The sequence below is a fragment of the Marmota marmota genome, unplaced genomic scaffold (genome assembly GCF_001458135.2).
Source record: "Marmota marmota marmota unplaced genomic scaffold, marMar, whole genome shotgun sequence".
NCBI classification, from domain to species: Eukaryota; Metazoa; Chordata; class Mammalia; order Rodentia; family Sciuridae; genus Marmota; species Marmota marmota.
In genome coordinates, this window is record NW_025999926.1 from 4,302,454 (window position 1) to 4,317,283 (window position 14,830).

Genomic DNA, 14,830 nt, shown 5'->3' on the forward strand with positions numbered 1-14,830 from the left:
CCCCCGCCCTCCAAGCTTCAATGTTATTTATTATTCATGGTCTATTGTAGGTAATTCTTTCTTCTTTTGGTACCAGACACTGAGCCCTGGGGTGCCAACCCACAGAGCTGCATCCCCAGCCCTTCCTATTTTTTATTTGGAGGCAGGGTCTCACTCAGTTGCTGAGGCTGGCCTCACATGCAGTCCTTCTGCCCGGGCCTCCTGCACCAGGGCCCCAGGTGTGGCAGTCCCATTCTGTGGGAATGTTCTGTTCTCTTTAGTCACCAGCTCCTGCCTGGGGATTTAAGATTCTCAAGCGTGAATCACTTGTGGTGTAGTTATGTATGGGATCCCAGTTCACGTTGTAGCAGGTGTGTGCACTGTGAAGTAGGGCTCAGAGTCCCTGCTGTGTCCCTTTCCGAGGGCCCCCTCCCCCCAGCAGTGATTCATGTCCATCCCTAAAGGCCAGCCTCCTGTGCCTCAGCCCCTTGTCCTCTTGGTACTGCTGGGTGGTGTCCCCTTCCCTTCCAGGTGGTCTTTGGAGTCGCGTCCAGTTTGGGGCTACAGATGTTTGTGTACCAGTCGTTTCACAGACACGTTTTGATTTCCCCTGGGTCTACCTGGGAGGCACGGTGGCTGGGTCACAGGAACGTGTATGTAAGAGACCACCGAAGGCTCCTCTGTCTTTGGTTTTCTGTTTGTTTGTTTATTCATGATGCTGGGGTTGACCTCAGGCCTGTGCAGTGAGGCCAGAGCTCTACCAGCTGAGCCCCAGCCCTCCTGTCTTTTAAAGTTGCATTTCTAGTTCCGCATACACAGGGCTCTTGCTCTGCTCCCAGGCTGGTCTTGAAGCCGTGGACCCAGTGATTCTCCCCCCTTCCCCGGAGCTGGGACTGCAGGCACCTGCCACCCCGCCAGACTCCATTTCTGGTTTTTTAAAAACATCTTTTTAGTTGTAAATGGATGGAACCCAGGGTCTCTCCAGGTGAACTGGCTGCTCGAAGTAACCACACAGAGACAGAGAATACCTTTTTCTTGGGGTCCTGAGATGGCTTCCCTGACCCAGCTCCCACAGGGGGGTCAAGGCAGGCAAGAGAGAGAGCCAGGAGCACCTCAAACAGGCAAGAGGTCCTGGTGTCAGGGGTTGAGTCCAGCTCCTGATGTCTGCTGTCAGCAGATTGATTGACACCTAGAGAGGCCACGCTGTGAGATGATCGAAGGCCGAGCCAGCCAAAGGGACACCTGTGTACAGCCCAGACAACTGCGTCAGTCCACTCTGCACTCAAGGTGCTCACATGTCCCTCGTGGCCCATGGCCCACATCTCCATGGTCCCCTCGCTCACAGCTCAGGGCACTAAGCTCCTTCGTGGCCCCTCCCAACACACAATCTTTATTTTTATATATATGTTATTTTTACGTGATGCTAAGGATCAACCCAGGGCCTTACACGTACGAGGTGAGCGCTCTACCAGCTAAGCCACAACCCAGGCTCCATTTCTGTCTGTAATCCACACAGTGTACATATTTGTGTGCACAGTGTGACAATTCAGTTCAGATGGGTATCGTGTCATGAGTGGATGGGGTCACTGCGATAGCATGTGTCATGGAAGACATCATCTTTGCGTGTCAGCTTCCACTAGCTCCTCTGCAGTTTCGATGGGTTGCTGTCCACCATGCCCACCCCTGCGCTGCTGGGCGGCCTAGCTGCTCTTTCTGTGGAGCTGCACCTGCGCTTGCTAAGCCTCCTCTCCACGATCCCCTGTCCAGCACCTTTCCTTTCTGTGCCTGATCAATTTCACTTCTCACGTTTTCACCAGTTCCATCCATGTTGCTGTAGGGGACAGAATCTCCCTCTTTTTTTTATGGCTGAGTAATACTCCGTGGTGTGCAGGTACCACCTTTTCTTCAGTGGACACCTAGGTTGCTTCTGTATCTTGGCTGCTGGATCACACAGTAGTTCTGTTTCCTGTTTTTTTTTTTTTTTTTAGGCACTTCCCTACTGTTTTCTGTCATGGGTTTGCTAGTTGACACCTGACAGTGGTACAGGAGGACCCCCCTCCCATCTCAGTACTGTTTTAGGTCCCCCCTTAGCAGTGCAGGGACATTCTCATTGCTCTGCGTCCTCCCCAGCGATTGGTGTGTGTTCTGATTCTAGCCATTCTGGTGGGTGGGGAGGGCCCTTTCATTGTTTTTAGTTTGCCTTTTCCTGATGAGCTCCTAGGCTGTTCTGCATCATCTTTTGTGAAACACCTTCACATCCTTTGCCCTGGTTTCCTGTTAAGAGTATTTAGTATAAACATGTTGATCCACTCTTTGCCATTTAAAAAAAAAAAAGTCATGATCATGCTTTTTAAGTTTCCTTTAGTTTTTTTCAAGAAAAATCATTTATTAATCGACTAGTGGCCTAGAATTGGGACGCGTCCTGAGTACCTTAGGAGAGGCTGCAGATCCCTCTGCAGGTGAGTTACCTGAAGGCCCGTCTCGCTGTCTTCACTGCCAAGAAGGCTGAGGCCGCGGGCAACGCCATCCACCTCGGCAACGCTTTCATAGAAAAACTGGAATCTATCAAAGTTCTGGGCTGACAATGTGGGAAGAGCATCTTGCTGAAGTGGCTGCTTCATTTCTCACGTGACTGCCGAGTCAGGAGTCTGACTGCACCACCGTGATGGTGGCCACCTGATGCTCCTGGTTGAGTGAGTGAAGCCGGCCGGGTCTGATCTCACTGTTCCCCTTAGGTGATACTGGAGTCCCTCGGTCACGCTCTGCTCCTAAGGACTTTGTTTTTGGTAACAGGGATTGAACCCAGGGTGCCCTACCACTCAGCCCCATCCCCAGCCCTTTTTATTTTTATTTTGAGGCACAGTCTTGCTAAGTTGCTGAGGCTGGCCTTGAGCTTGCAATCCTCCCGCCTCAGTTTCCTGAGTGGATGGGATCACAGGCGTGCGCCACCACACGCAGCGGATTTGTTTGATGGGTAACAGTAACCTGCAAAGCCAGTCTCAGGTCACACGGCTGTCACTTACTAAATGTTCATCAGCAAGCAGGTACAAAACAGCTAATTGTCTAGCTTAGCTCGCCTCTTTTCCTGGCCTTGTGGCCGCTCCTCTTGAGAAAGCTGACCCTGTATTTCAGGTCCAGGTCCTGGGACTGCAGAGGGTGGAGCAGTCACAGAGCTCTCAGCCAGTTGCTGGAGGGGGACAACCAGACTGAGGTCTCAGGTACACCCGTGAGTGAGTCTCAGCAGATGTGTGTGCACTCCCGTGGGCTGCTGGGGACGGAGCACTGCTAGGGACAGCACAGGACCTGGGCATCCTGGGCAAGCGCCCTGCCGTGAGCGCGCACTGCACTGCCCAGGCTGGACTCAATCTTGCCGGAGACATGCTCCTGCCTCAGCCTCCCAAGCAGCCGGAGCCCCTTTCTGACAGCCATTGTGTGCACTAACAGGCCGCTGTTTTACCAAGGAAGCAATAAGGCTGGGCGTTCAGGGTTTCAGTTATAAATTCTCTAGAGGTCTGAGTGACAGAAAAGCTGCTCTTCCGCCCCTGGTGGCTTCCTGCCTAAGTAATGGCTGTGGTCCCTGGAGCCGGAGCTTCTCATGGGAGCAGCTGCCCCCAGATGCACAACCGGATCCAGGATGTGGCTCAGACCAGCTGCGCACTTGGTCTCTGTCTCTGCAGTTGGAAGTAAGTCCCCGTAACCTGGCCGTCACCTGAGATGGTGGAGGAGTGGAGGCATCTGGAGAGGCCACTCAGCCTCCTGTCAGTTAGCAGATGCCTTAAAGGCTCCAGATAAAAGCAGTGGTGTCCCCTCCCCCAGTCCTTGATGTGTCAGGGACCCTTAGTTTGCTTTTTTTTTTTTTAAATATTTATTTTTTAGTTTTCGGCAGACACAACATCTTTGTTTGTATGTGGTGCTGAGGATCGAACCCGGGCCGCACGCATGCCAGGCGAGCGCGCTACCGCTTGAGCCACATCCCCAGCCCCCAGTTTGCTTTTTTTTAAGACCTTTTTTTATTTTATTTTTGAGAGAGAGAGAATTTTTTATTTATTTTTTAGTTTTCGGTGGACACAACATCCTTATTTTATTTGTATGTGGTGCTGAGGATCGAACCCAGCGCCCCGCGCATGCCAGGCGAGCACACCACCGCTTGAGCCACCTCCCCAGCCCTTGGTTTGCTTTTAAAGGAGGAGAAGCCAGAGCAGATAGTGTCCCTCAGTGGCTGGGCCTGAGGGCCACTGGAGTCACCGCCGAGCATCTCCAGCCCTGGCTGAAGGGAGGGTGAGCCCAGGAGAGAGAAAAGGCGCCGCTGGAGTGTGAGCTTCCAAGCCGGACTTCACCCCAGGCCTGCGCTGGGACAGTAGATCCTGTCCTGGCTGGAAATAGCTGCAGTTGCACCACCCGGAGGAGGAGCAGGCACACAGGCTGGGGGGGAGGCTGGGGGGAGAGGCCCCTCCGTCTCCCTACAGAGTGGGCTCTGTTGGACTGCCCAGGCTGGCCTCGAACTCCTGGGCTCAAGTGGTCCTCCGGCCCCTCCGCCTGTCCCCAGAAGCTGGGATCATAGGTGTGCACCACTGCACCCTGATTCACTGTGTTCATTGTAAGCCCTGGTCGACAGCTGTGCTGTGTAGTTGTGTCGCAGACGGCCATCGTGAACACAGCTGCTTGGCCCTGCTTCCAGGCCCTGCACCCAGGCATGTCTCCAGGTGGATGTCAAGAGGGCCCTGACCAGGTCAGAGGTCCCAGGCACGACCCTGGGACTGCCCTCCAGAGCGCCCAGCAACTTACAGCCTCACCTTCTTTATGGAAGAGAAGCGCGGGGACTGTTGATATCAGCATGCAATTTATTCATTTTTAATGCTGAAGGTTGGATGCAGGACCTCCTGCATGCTGAGCCTACTTCTGCCCTTGAACTATACCTCCCACCCCTGCTACCAGTGTTATAATTTTTTTCCAGTTTGATACTATGAAATAAAATTTCATTGCTTTATGATTTTCTAATTATTTGGTCAAACATCTTGTTTGGGGGTCATTTGTATTTTTCTTTTTTCTCGGTTTGTAATTTTGAGATATTTTATAGTATTTTTATTCATGCTTATGCTTTGTTAAGCTACAGATATGTTCTCCCAATTGCTTTTTAAGCTTTTTGTTCATTTTTTTATGTTTTTGGTGCTGGGATAGAACCCAGGAATGCTTTACCACCGGCTACATCCCCAGCTCATTTAATTTTTGTTTATTTTGAGACAGGGTCTTGCTAAGTTGTTGAGGGCCTCACTAAGTTGCTGAGGCTGACCTCAAACTTGCGATCCTCCTGCCTCAGCCTCCTGAGTCACTGGGATCACAGGTGTGTGCCAGCGTGCCAGGCTTGGTTGCTTTAAAAAAAAAAAAAGTTTGATTTCCAGAAAGTTGCAAGGACTGCATAGAGTCCTGTGCGTTCCTCACCCTGTTTCAGTTTTCTCTAGTGATGTCCCCTTGGTCCACGCCATGACTCCATGATCGAGGACTGGGTGGTTGGTTGCTCGTGGTTGTGGACACTGGAGGTCCACGGTCAAGGGGCAGCAGGGCCGGCCTCTCCTGGGCCGCTCACCTTGGCTGGCAGACGCGGCCCTCTCACGTGACCTTTCCCCTGGGCCTGCGAGGAGGAGCTCCCTGGTGTCTCTTTCTCTTCTTTTAGGGCCAGCAGTGCCCTGGGATTAGCGCCCTACCCTGTGACCTCATTTAACCCTAGTCCCCTCCTGGAAGGCCCGACTCCTGACATCCCGCGTGGAGCCCGCGGCAGTGTGTGCCTCTGCCCTGTGTCACCGTGTTGGCCCCTCACTCTGAAGTGACTCCAGACCCCGTTTCTCAGACCTCCTTTCTCCATTTCCAGATTCGGTCCAGGATGTCCCATGGCGTATGGTTGTCATCACCTTTGTCACTGTGGGCCTCTCCTTCTCCCCTACGTGGACAGTTCTGAGAGCGTGGCCAGGTGTCCTGGAGAAGGCCCTTTGCACTGGGGCTGCCTGTGATTTCCCTCGTGGGGCGTGAGCGCCGCGGGGTGAGCGCGTCCCACCACATGGCTGTGGGGTGCAGGACCCGGTGGCCTCTCTGGCCCGTGGCCACCCCGCGGTCGGAGCTCCTTGGTGTGTTCTTTGGCAGCCGGTCTCTGCCCATCTGCCCTCAGGGTGGAGGGTGTCCTGGGCAGCGCCCTTGGATTGCAGCACTTCGTTGTTCAAACTGTCCTAGTTTGAGCCATCTGGCAGTTTTTCCAGGCTGGTCCGCCTATCCTACCGCTCCCCTCTTTTTCTAAAAGAAGTTTTATGGTGGTTTTTGTAAATTTATCTTTTTTTTTTTTGAGATGTTCACCAAGCTGGGCTCAAGTGATCCTCCCGCCTCAGCCTCCCACGTCATTGGGCTGCAGTGCAGGCCACACCTGCTTCGTTAGTCCCTTCTGTTCCTGGGTTTGTGAGTCCAAGTCTTTTTGTCTGTGTGTGTGTGTGTGTGCGCACATGCGCGCGTGTAAGCTCACACACATTGGAAATGAGTCCCGGGCCTCAGGCTTGCTGAAGCACGCACATGCCATAGCAGCAGCTCCAGCCCTGCTGTCCAGGTCTTCAGCTTGGTGTCTGTCAGGACAGGCAGGTTATGCTCTGATGCCACCTCAGAAAAATCTTGGTGGAATGGAATAAGCAGAGGTTTGTTTTTTGCTTCTGACACCTGTCCATCACTGGCTAGGTAGAAACGGTTACTTTTGGAACTTGAGGTGGCACCCTGCTCACCTGCTGTGGTTGGCCAGGGCTCGAGGGTGTCCCTGAAGGTTCAAAGCCTAGAGATTTGGTTCTGGTGCGGCAGTGCTCAGAAGCAGTGGAACCTTCAAACAGTGGGGCCCAATGGAAGGTGATGAGGTCATTGCAGTGCCACCCATGGAAGGGATTAGTGCAGTTCTGCTGGCTGGTTCTTGTGGGACTCAGTTGTCAGGAAACAAGGCTTCCCCATGCATTTGGCCCTTTGTGCATGCAGCCAATTTCCTTTCTTTCTCTATAATAATGTGATACAGCCAGGGAGTCCCACACCAGAGGCAGAATAGATTCCCCCACCCCGCATCTTAGACTTAAGCCTCTGAAACTTTGAACTAGATAAACTTTTTTTTTTTTTTTGTTAAGCACTCTGCCTCAAGTATTTTATCATAGCAACAGAAAATGGACTAATATAACCCCCAGAAGCCATCCTTGGTGCCTTTTCCTGATCACCACCCCCACAAGGATAAACATCACTCTGGTTTTTATTGCCATAGACTTGTTCTTTCCAGTTTCAGAAACTGTGTGAACGGAGGCATCTGAGCATCTTCTTGTTTTGGGCTTCCTTTGTGGATTCACCCACCATGTATGAGTCACAGTTCTTCCATTGTCATTGTTAAATAATATTCCACTGTGAGAAAGCATGTTTTCACTCTGTTTCTGGAAATGTGGATTGTTTTTAGTTTTTGGCTGCTAGAAATAATGATTCCGTGAACTTGTTTATACCTTTCTTGGTGAAAATGTGTATAATTTTCTATTGTCTGTACTCTTTCTTTTAACAAATATTGTCTGTTTTCTAAAATGAGGTACTCGTCTATAATCTTGGTTGCTGCTGGCTGGGCAGGGGAAGAGTTTTGGGTTTTGCACCATCAATTAATGATGGCCCCTCTTGCTGCTGTGTGCCCCCGCAGGAGCCAGGGCTTGTGTCCTAGGGCTGGAATGTGGAGAGCTGGAGCTGGTACTTGTGTTCAGCTTTTTAATCCAGGTGGAATTTACTCTTTTGTGAGTAGTGTGACAGAGATGGCAAATCATGATTTTTAGGCAAATCGCTTTCTTCAGATTTTTTTGGTACCAGAGATTAAACCCAGGAACACTTGACCACTGAGCCATATCCCCAGCCCTTTTGGTAATTTATTTAGAGACAGGGTCTCAGTGAGTTGCTTAGGGCCTTGTTAAGTTGCTGAGGCTGGCTTTGAACTTGGGATCCCCCTGCCTCAGCCTCTCAAGCTGCTGGGATTACGGCATGTGCCACCGCACCTGGCTTTTCTTCAGATTTTTGTTTAAGTGTATTCTACAGATTTAAAGAAGAATTCTTATTGATGTTAATTTTTAAAGTAGTTTGTATTGAATTTTCTTTTAATATCCCTTTGTTAACATTTCAGGTTGTTGGATTTCATTATCTCTGCATCAGGTGGTACTGTCTCGTGGTCATTGAACGTGGTCTGCGTGTACGATTTCTGCTTCCTGGAATCTGTTCTGGTTTCTTCGTGACTTGACCCATGATGGCCTCAGTGAATGTCCTGGTGTTTGAGAAGTTTGTGTGTTTTCTGTTGAAGACAGTTTATATCCACCAGATAGGCTTCTAATAGTTTTTTTTTTTTCTTTTTTTTAATTATTCGGGATGTTTTTGCCTTTCATGATGATAGACTTATTAATTTCTCCTATTTTCACTAAATTTTGTTTTGTAGATTTAAAATCTGTTGTTAAAAGATGTAGTCAGCCAGCGCAGTGCATACCTGTGATCTCAGTGGGCTCCGGAGGCCGAGGCAGGAGGATCAGTGAGACCCTGTCTCTAAATAAAATATACAGTAGAGCTGGGGCTGGGGCTCCGCGGTAGAGCACTTGCTTAGATGTGTGAGACACTAGGTTCTATCCTCAGCACCACATAAAATAAATAAGCAAATTGTGTTCAACTGTAACTAAAAAAAGAAAACATTCAATAAAAAGATGTGATCATTATCTTTTGGTAGCTTGTATCTTTAATTGTGCATCATCTTGGTCTTTTGTTGAATGTTACTTTCTGCTTGGAATTCTATTTGAGCTGAAGTTACTATCACACTTGCTTTACTCTTTTCTGACAACTGATTAGCATACTGTTTTGTATTCTTGCATTTAAATTTTCCCAGTATGGTTTTGTTTCAGTGACTTTATTAAACAACATACAGCTTGAGTTTTTAAACCTCAGTTTGAAAATCTTGTCTTAGCAGTTGAGTTGATATGTTTTGCATTTTTTGTTATGAGTAACCTGTTTGAATTTATTCCCACCGTCTTACTCTGTTTGTCAGGATATTTCTTCTTACTTTTAAGTGGCTTGGTCACATTTTTTTTAGTTTCATTTTTTTTTTTTTAATCTTACTCTAACAATTTGGACAGTATGAGAACTTATAGTTCTTGTAGTATAAAAAATCATACTGGTAAAAAAATGTTCAATCTCCTGTTTAAAAATCATTTCTAGAGTATTTCAGAAGTGTGGCTAAGTAGACCAACGTCTTGTGAGGATGTCTCGATTCCCCTTTTCCTTCCCTTAGTTCTAGGCCAATGGATTGAGGAGCACAGGTAAATGTGGACATGGTTTGTATCTGTGCATTCAGATCTGCAGGCACCTGGAATTACTTATGCAAACTGTCCCTGGCATATTGGAGGAGTGCAGGACACATTCCAGATGGTGCATCTGCAAACAGTAGAACCACCCTCCTCAGATCCCTCTGCCTTCTTGTTCGTAGTGGACACGTGGCACCAGCCAGCAGCGGCCTGTATTGCTAGCCAAACCACCAAGATTGGAGGGTCGCTTCTTGCACTCTTTACATACTTACTTACTTATTTATTTTTAAAAAGACCATGTCTTTTTTTAAACCTTTATTTCATTGATTTATTTTTATGTGGTGCTGAGGATGGAACCCAGTGCCTCACACATACAAGACAAGCACTGTATCGCTGAGCCACAATCCCAGCCCCGTATTTATTTTACAATTAAAACAACAACAAAAATGTTTTGTAGCTGCAGATGGACAGCATGCTTTATTTTATTTGTTTAATGTTTTGTTGTGCTGAGGACTGAACCGAGTGCCCCACACATGCCAGGCCAGTGCTCTGCCGTGAGCCCCAGCCCAGCCCAGCCCTGCACTCTTTATTTTGACTCATAACCTTATTTCATCTTGGGGCGCAGAGCAGGCAGAAGCACGCTCACCAGCGCAAGCCGCAAAGCCACAGGTCCAGCGAGGAGCCAGGACGGTTGGACGAGGCTGCTTCTCCCGTGTGTTTCTTACCCCGTCCTCTGCCCGTTCCTGGGGTGCTGCCGGCCATTTCTCTCTCCCTTCCTATTCTCTGTTATTTCTAAATACCGATCCTTGGTTGGTTTAGACACAAATGTTGCTATCTTCTTTTTAGTCTGGGAGTTGCCTTTTAAAACCTATTTTTTCTTCTAAAAACTTTAAAGCTGTCTTCTTGTATGCAGGTTTTTAACCTGAGATTTTTTTTTTTCCCTTCCTGAGGGGCAGGAGGGTATGGCACGAGATCTGGATCGGGTCCTCCCTCCCCCACCCTGCAGTATGGGCAGGGGACTGTCCACGCCAGATGTCCAGTACTCTTACCCAGTGGTGGGGGGGACGCGTCAGCCCCCTGGGCGATTCCAGGTGTGTGGCTCTGGTTCTGAGCTCCTGTACTATGGCAGCACTGCCAGAACTGCCCAAGTGGTTCTACATTTTAATATTTCAGCAGGACAAGGTCCTGCTTATGTTGTTTTTCTTCTAGAACAATTTTAGGAGATGTTTGCCAGGTTGCATGGAGAGGCCTGTGGAAGATTGAACTTGCTCCCGGATCAGATCCTGATTTTGATCAGAATCAGTTTGAGAAAGATCCTTAGCTTTGAGCTATTGAATCTTCCCATTGATATACTTGCTTTATTTTTTTCTCCACTTAGCCATAAAGAATAGGCACATCTTTTATTTTTTTTCTTGCATTTCATGATTGGTTTAATACAGGGATGTAGAAAAGCTCCTGGTTTTCTGAGTTACTCATTGTTATCTAGAAGCTTTGTAAAACTTTTAGTTTATTTGTCCTTAAAAGTTTGCCTACAGAATCTCTTGCATTTTCTAGGTACATAATCACTGTCTGAAAACAAGGTTCGTTTCTTCCTTTCTAATTATCCCTTTTGCTTATGCTGGCATCAGAAAGCACTTCCAGAAATCATGTTATTAACTAGAAGTCATGAGAGGGATTTTTGTCTTGTTGTTTCTTCTTGTGGCTTCTCCAGTTAGGTGGGAGGTGTGGTGCTTGCTGTGGTTGGAACATGGTCTTTACCAGGTGAAGGAGTTGTCTTTTTGCCCTGTTGGTGCTGAATTTCACACTGACACACTGGATTGTGAGTGAGCAGTGGTTTTCTCCTCTTGGCAGTCCTGGAGGGTGAACAGCGTCTCTCCTGTGCTGGACCAACACTCTACCACTGAGCCATGTCCCCCGTCCAGGTGCTGACTTTAGGCACTCCCTTTTTTGTGTGTATTCAGTGATAATCATGTGACTTTCTCCTGTAATCTGTCCGTGTGGATAGACTTTTTGCTTTTTATGCAAACTGGTGAGATTGCAGTGGTGGTGGCCACTGGTGAGATTCATTTTCTTTCCAAATGCTGTTGGTCATTTGTCTATCTTTTCTGAGTTGATGGTTAATAGCTTTATGGAGTTTTTTCCCCAATGGGTTGCTGTATTGTAGGCATTTTTATCGGTTGTGATAATTAGCCACTTGCCCCTTATGAGAGAAGACCGCCTTTGTCACAGGGCTGAAATACCAGCTCTCTCACATGCTGAGCATTCCTGTGGCCCTGAGGATTGAACCCAGGTATGCTTAGCCACTGAGCCACATCCCTAGCCCTGTTTTGTATTTTATTTAGAGACAGGGTCTTGCTAAGTTGCTGAGGCTGGCTTTGAACTTGTGATCCTCCTGCCTCAGCCTCCTGAACCACTGGGATTATAGGTGTGCACCACCGTGCCCGGCAGGAGCTAGGTCTCATGAAGTTGTTTGGATTACTCTTCGCATGAGGGCATGTCTGTGTAGCTGAGACCTGAACACCAGACACTGCGGACTCCAGTCAGTAGCCTGTGTGCAGACTCGTCCAGCCACTTCCCAGCAAGCTGCGCGACCTGGTACAGGCTGACACTTGCCTTGGGAAAATGTCGGTGGTCTCTACAGCACCTGGCTCCACACTCTGAGTAGTTGCCTGCTGTCATTGTTTTAATGGGTAACCTCTTTATTTAGTCAGTACCTTTGTGCCATTTCTTCCTTTCTGCCCCCTGGCCACTTCTCAAGGACAGCCAGAGCCATGCCCAGTGCCTGCTCCTGAGTGTTCAGATGCCTCCTGCAGTTGGGCCTCTGTTTTTGGTACTGGGTATTGAGCCCAGGGGTACTTGACCACTGAGCCACATCCCCAGCCCTATTCTGTATTTTATTTAGAGACAAGGTCTCACTGAGTTGCTCTTGCTGAGGCTGGCTTTGAACTCGAGGTCCTCCTGCCTCAGCCTCCCAAGCTGCTGGGATTACAGGCATACAGTACTGCCCTGCATGTTGGGCCTCGTTTTTCTTTGCCTGCAGTGTGGAATCTCCTTTGCGCCTGCCTTGCCTGCCTACCAAGCCAGCTGTCCCACCGTCTAGGGAAGCCCTGCTCTCCCCCAGGTGCTCAGCAGGGCCTGAGCAGTCAGCCCAGATCCAGGGGGACTATGGAGTGTGGCAAGCCAGTGTCTCTTGATCCAGGCAGAGTTCTTTCTGTTCACACGCAAATAAAGTAGTCCCCCCCTGATATGTGTGGTATATTTTTGGACCCCACACCCGCCCCATGGATGCCTGAAACAGCAGTGGTACTGAGTCCTATATCCACTATGTCCCACCATTTAAGGGGGACACAGGGTTTACACCAGGATAATAGTGTCAGCTGTGGACCTTTAAGCACAGCTTTGTACAGAGCCCTGTGTCTTAGCTCCAGGTTCCTAACAATTGCCCCTTCACCAGCACGCTAGTCGCTAGTCACTAGTCTCTGGGGTGGGTTAGTGCAGTGCTGGTAACCAGAGAACACTGGCATGAGGTAGAGATGAAGGAACCAAAGTACAAACTCCAGTACTGGACTCTCAGGGAAAACCTCAACCTCACCAAGAATGTTTTCTGGGTTCCTTCATGCCATGCTTTGTATCTTTTTTTTTTTTTTTTTTTAATTGGGTACTGGGGATTGAACTCAGGGGTACTCAACCACCGACCCACGTCCCCAGCCCTATTTTGTATCTTATTTAGAGACAGGTTCTCTCTGAGTTGCTTAGGACTTCCCTTAAGTGGCTGAGGCTGGCTTTGAATTTGCCATCCTCCTGCCTCAGCCTCCAGAGTTGCTGAATTACAGGCTGTGCCACCACACCCGGCCAATGTTTTATCCTGATGAAGAGTCAGCTTCGGAAAAACGTTGGCTTGCATGTTTAACTTTTCAGAATGTGGTCATTTTCATTAGGTAATAACATATGTCACAAAATTCAGAAGCTGTAAAAAGGATGCTATTTCAGACACCAGCTTCCTGTCAACAAGGCATCCTTGAGTACCAGTTTCTTGTGTCTCCTGGAAAGGTTTCACATACAGTTCTCTACATGCTGAAATGTGTGTAAATGGTAATTAACAGTCTATTTTGGCAATCTTTCCAGTTTTCATAAACATTTCTGCTAAACTGCCCTTTTGTGGTCCTTCACAGAGGCTGGCCAGATTTCTGTTCCTGCCCACAGGCAGTGTGTGTGGATGCCTGTTTACCCACAACCTTCCTAGCACAGAACACTGTCCAAGTGCCTTTGATTTTTTGAGGGAAAATATAGTACTTCATAGTTTAAATGTGCACTTCTGTCATATTTGCAATCACATAAAATTGGGCATCTTTGAGGTGAATTTAAAAATTCTTTCCAGTTCTTCTCTTAAGGTTTATGTATTGAATGCCGTGAATACCATTTAAGATTGTGTGTCAAAGTGTGCATTAATTTAGCAGTTGATCTCCTGTGGCTTGTTGCCGCAGTCTGGCTGGGCACAAAATCACGAGCCACCACACAGCTTGTAGATTCAAACAGCAACTCTTTATTCCCGAACTCACACCAGCCGTATACAAACACGTTCTGGGGAAATCCACGTTCTCTGCCCAAATCCACGTTCTCTCCCAAATTCTCCTTCACTGGGCTTCTGTCTCCCAAAATATACTGTCTGAATCCCGCGAGAACTCAAGGGGAACTTAGGCAGCAGGATACGCCCTATTCCCAGCAGGAATAATCTTAAACTTTAAACCTGGAACCTAAACTGGGAACGCCCTAAACCCGATTATGTTAAACCGGGAACACCCTAATCCGCCCTGGTCCTTGACAAGGTCAACTACATTCAATGTCACTGCAAAATGTCAGCAACATGGGGTACGCTGGCAAGGAAATTGTCATACCTACTTGGCTAATGGCTCCCAGCAGCTTGTAGGTATTCTATTACTTAGAAAAGTCTTAGAACAGCCAGGATCACACGCATACTGTGTGTTTTTTTTCCTCCACTTAAGATTAAAATGTGGACATAGGTTTAGAGAGTATCTTGAATGGCTGCTGGGAAGGATATCAGAGGTTTTGTTTTTAAATCTTGGTAACAGGTAATTCCTAAGGGCAGGCTTATCTTTAGATCTTGGACAATTTTGAGGCAGTGCCTCGGTCCTGCTGGACCCCGGGGGCGGGGCTGTGGTGGCTGCGCAGTGGGGCCTTGGCCTGAGCAGGGGGCGTTTCTCAGGGGCCCGGGGCGTTGTGGCTGCGTAGTGGGGCCTTGGCCTGAGCAGGGGGCGTCGTGCCTGCGCAGTGGGTCCTTGGCCACCCAGTGGGGGCTTGGCCGCACAGGGGGCATCGTCATAGCCGTGCAGTGGGGACTTGGCCAGCGAAGGGGGCGTCGTGGTGGCCGCACTGGGGGCGTCGTGGTCTTTCAGTGGGGCCTTGGCCGTCGCAGGGGGCGTGCTGGCAGCTCAGAGAGGGTCATCCTGGCTGCGCAGCGGGCGTTGTCCAGGGTGCGGCAGTGGAGGCCTTGGGTGGCAGCCACTTGGTCGCACAGG

General features: G+C 48.9%; 1 protein-coding gene across 9 annotated transcripts in view; it reads left to right on the forward strand.

The window, feature by feature from the left end:
- The window catches only part of Cdc14b (cell division cycle 14B), a 140,480-nt gene that overhangs the window by 65,647 nt on the left and 60,003 nt on the right, over window positions 1-14,830 (forward strand). The gene's annotated exons all lie outside the window — the stretch shown is intronic.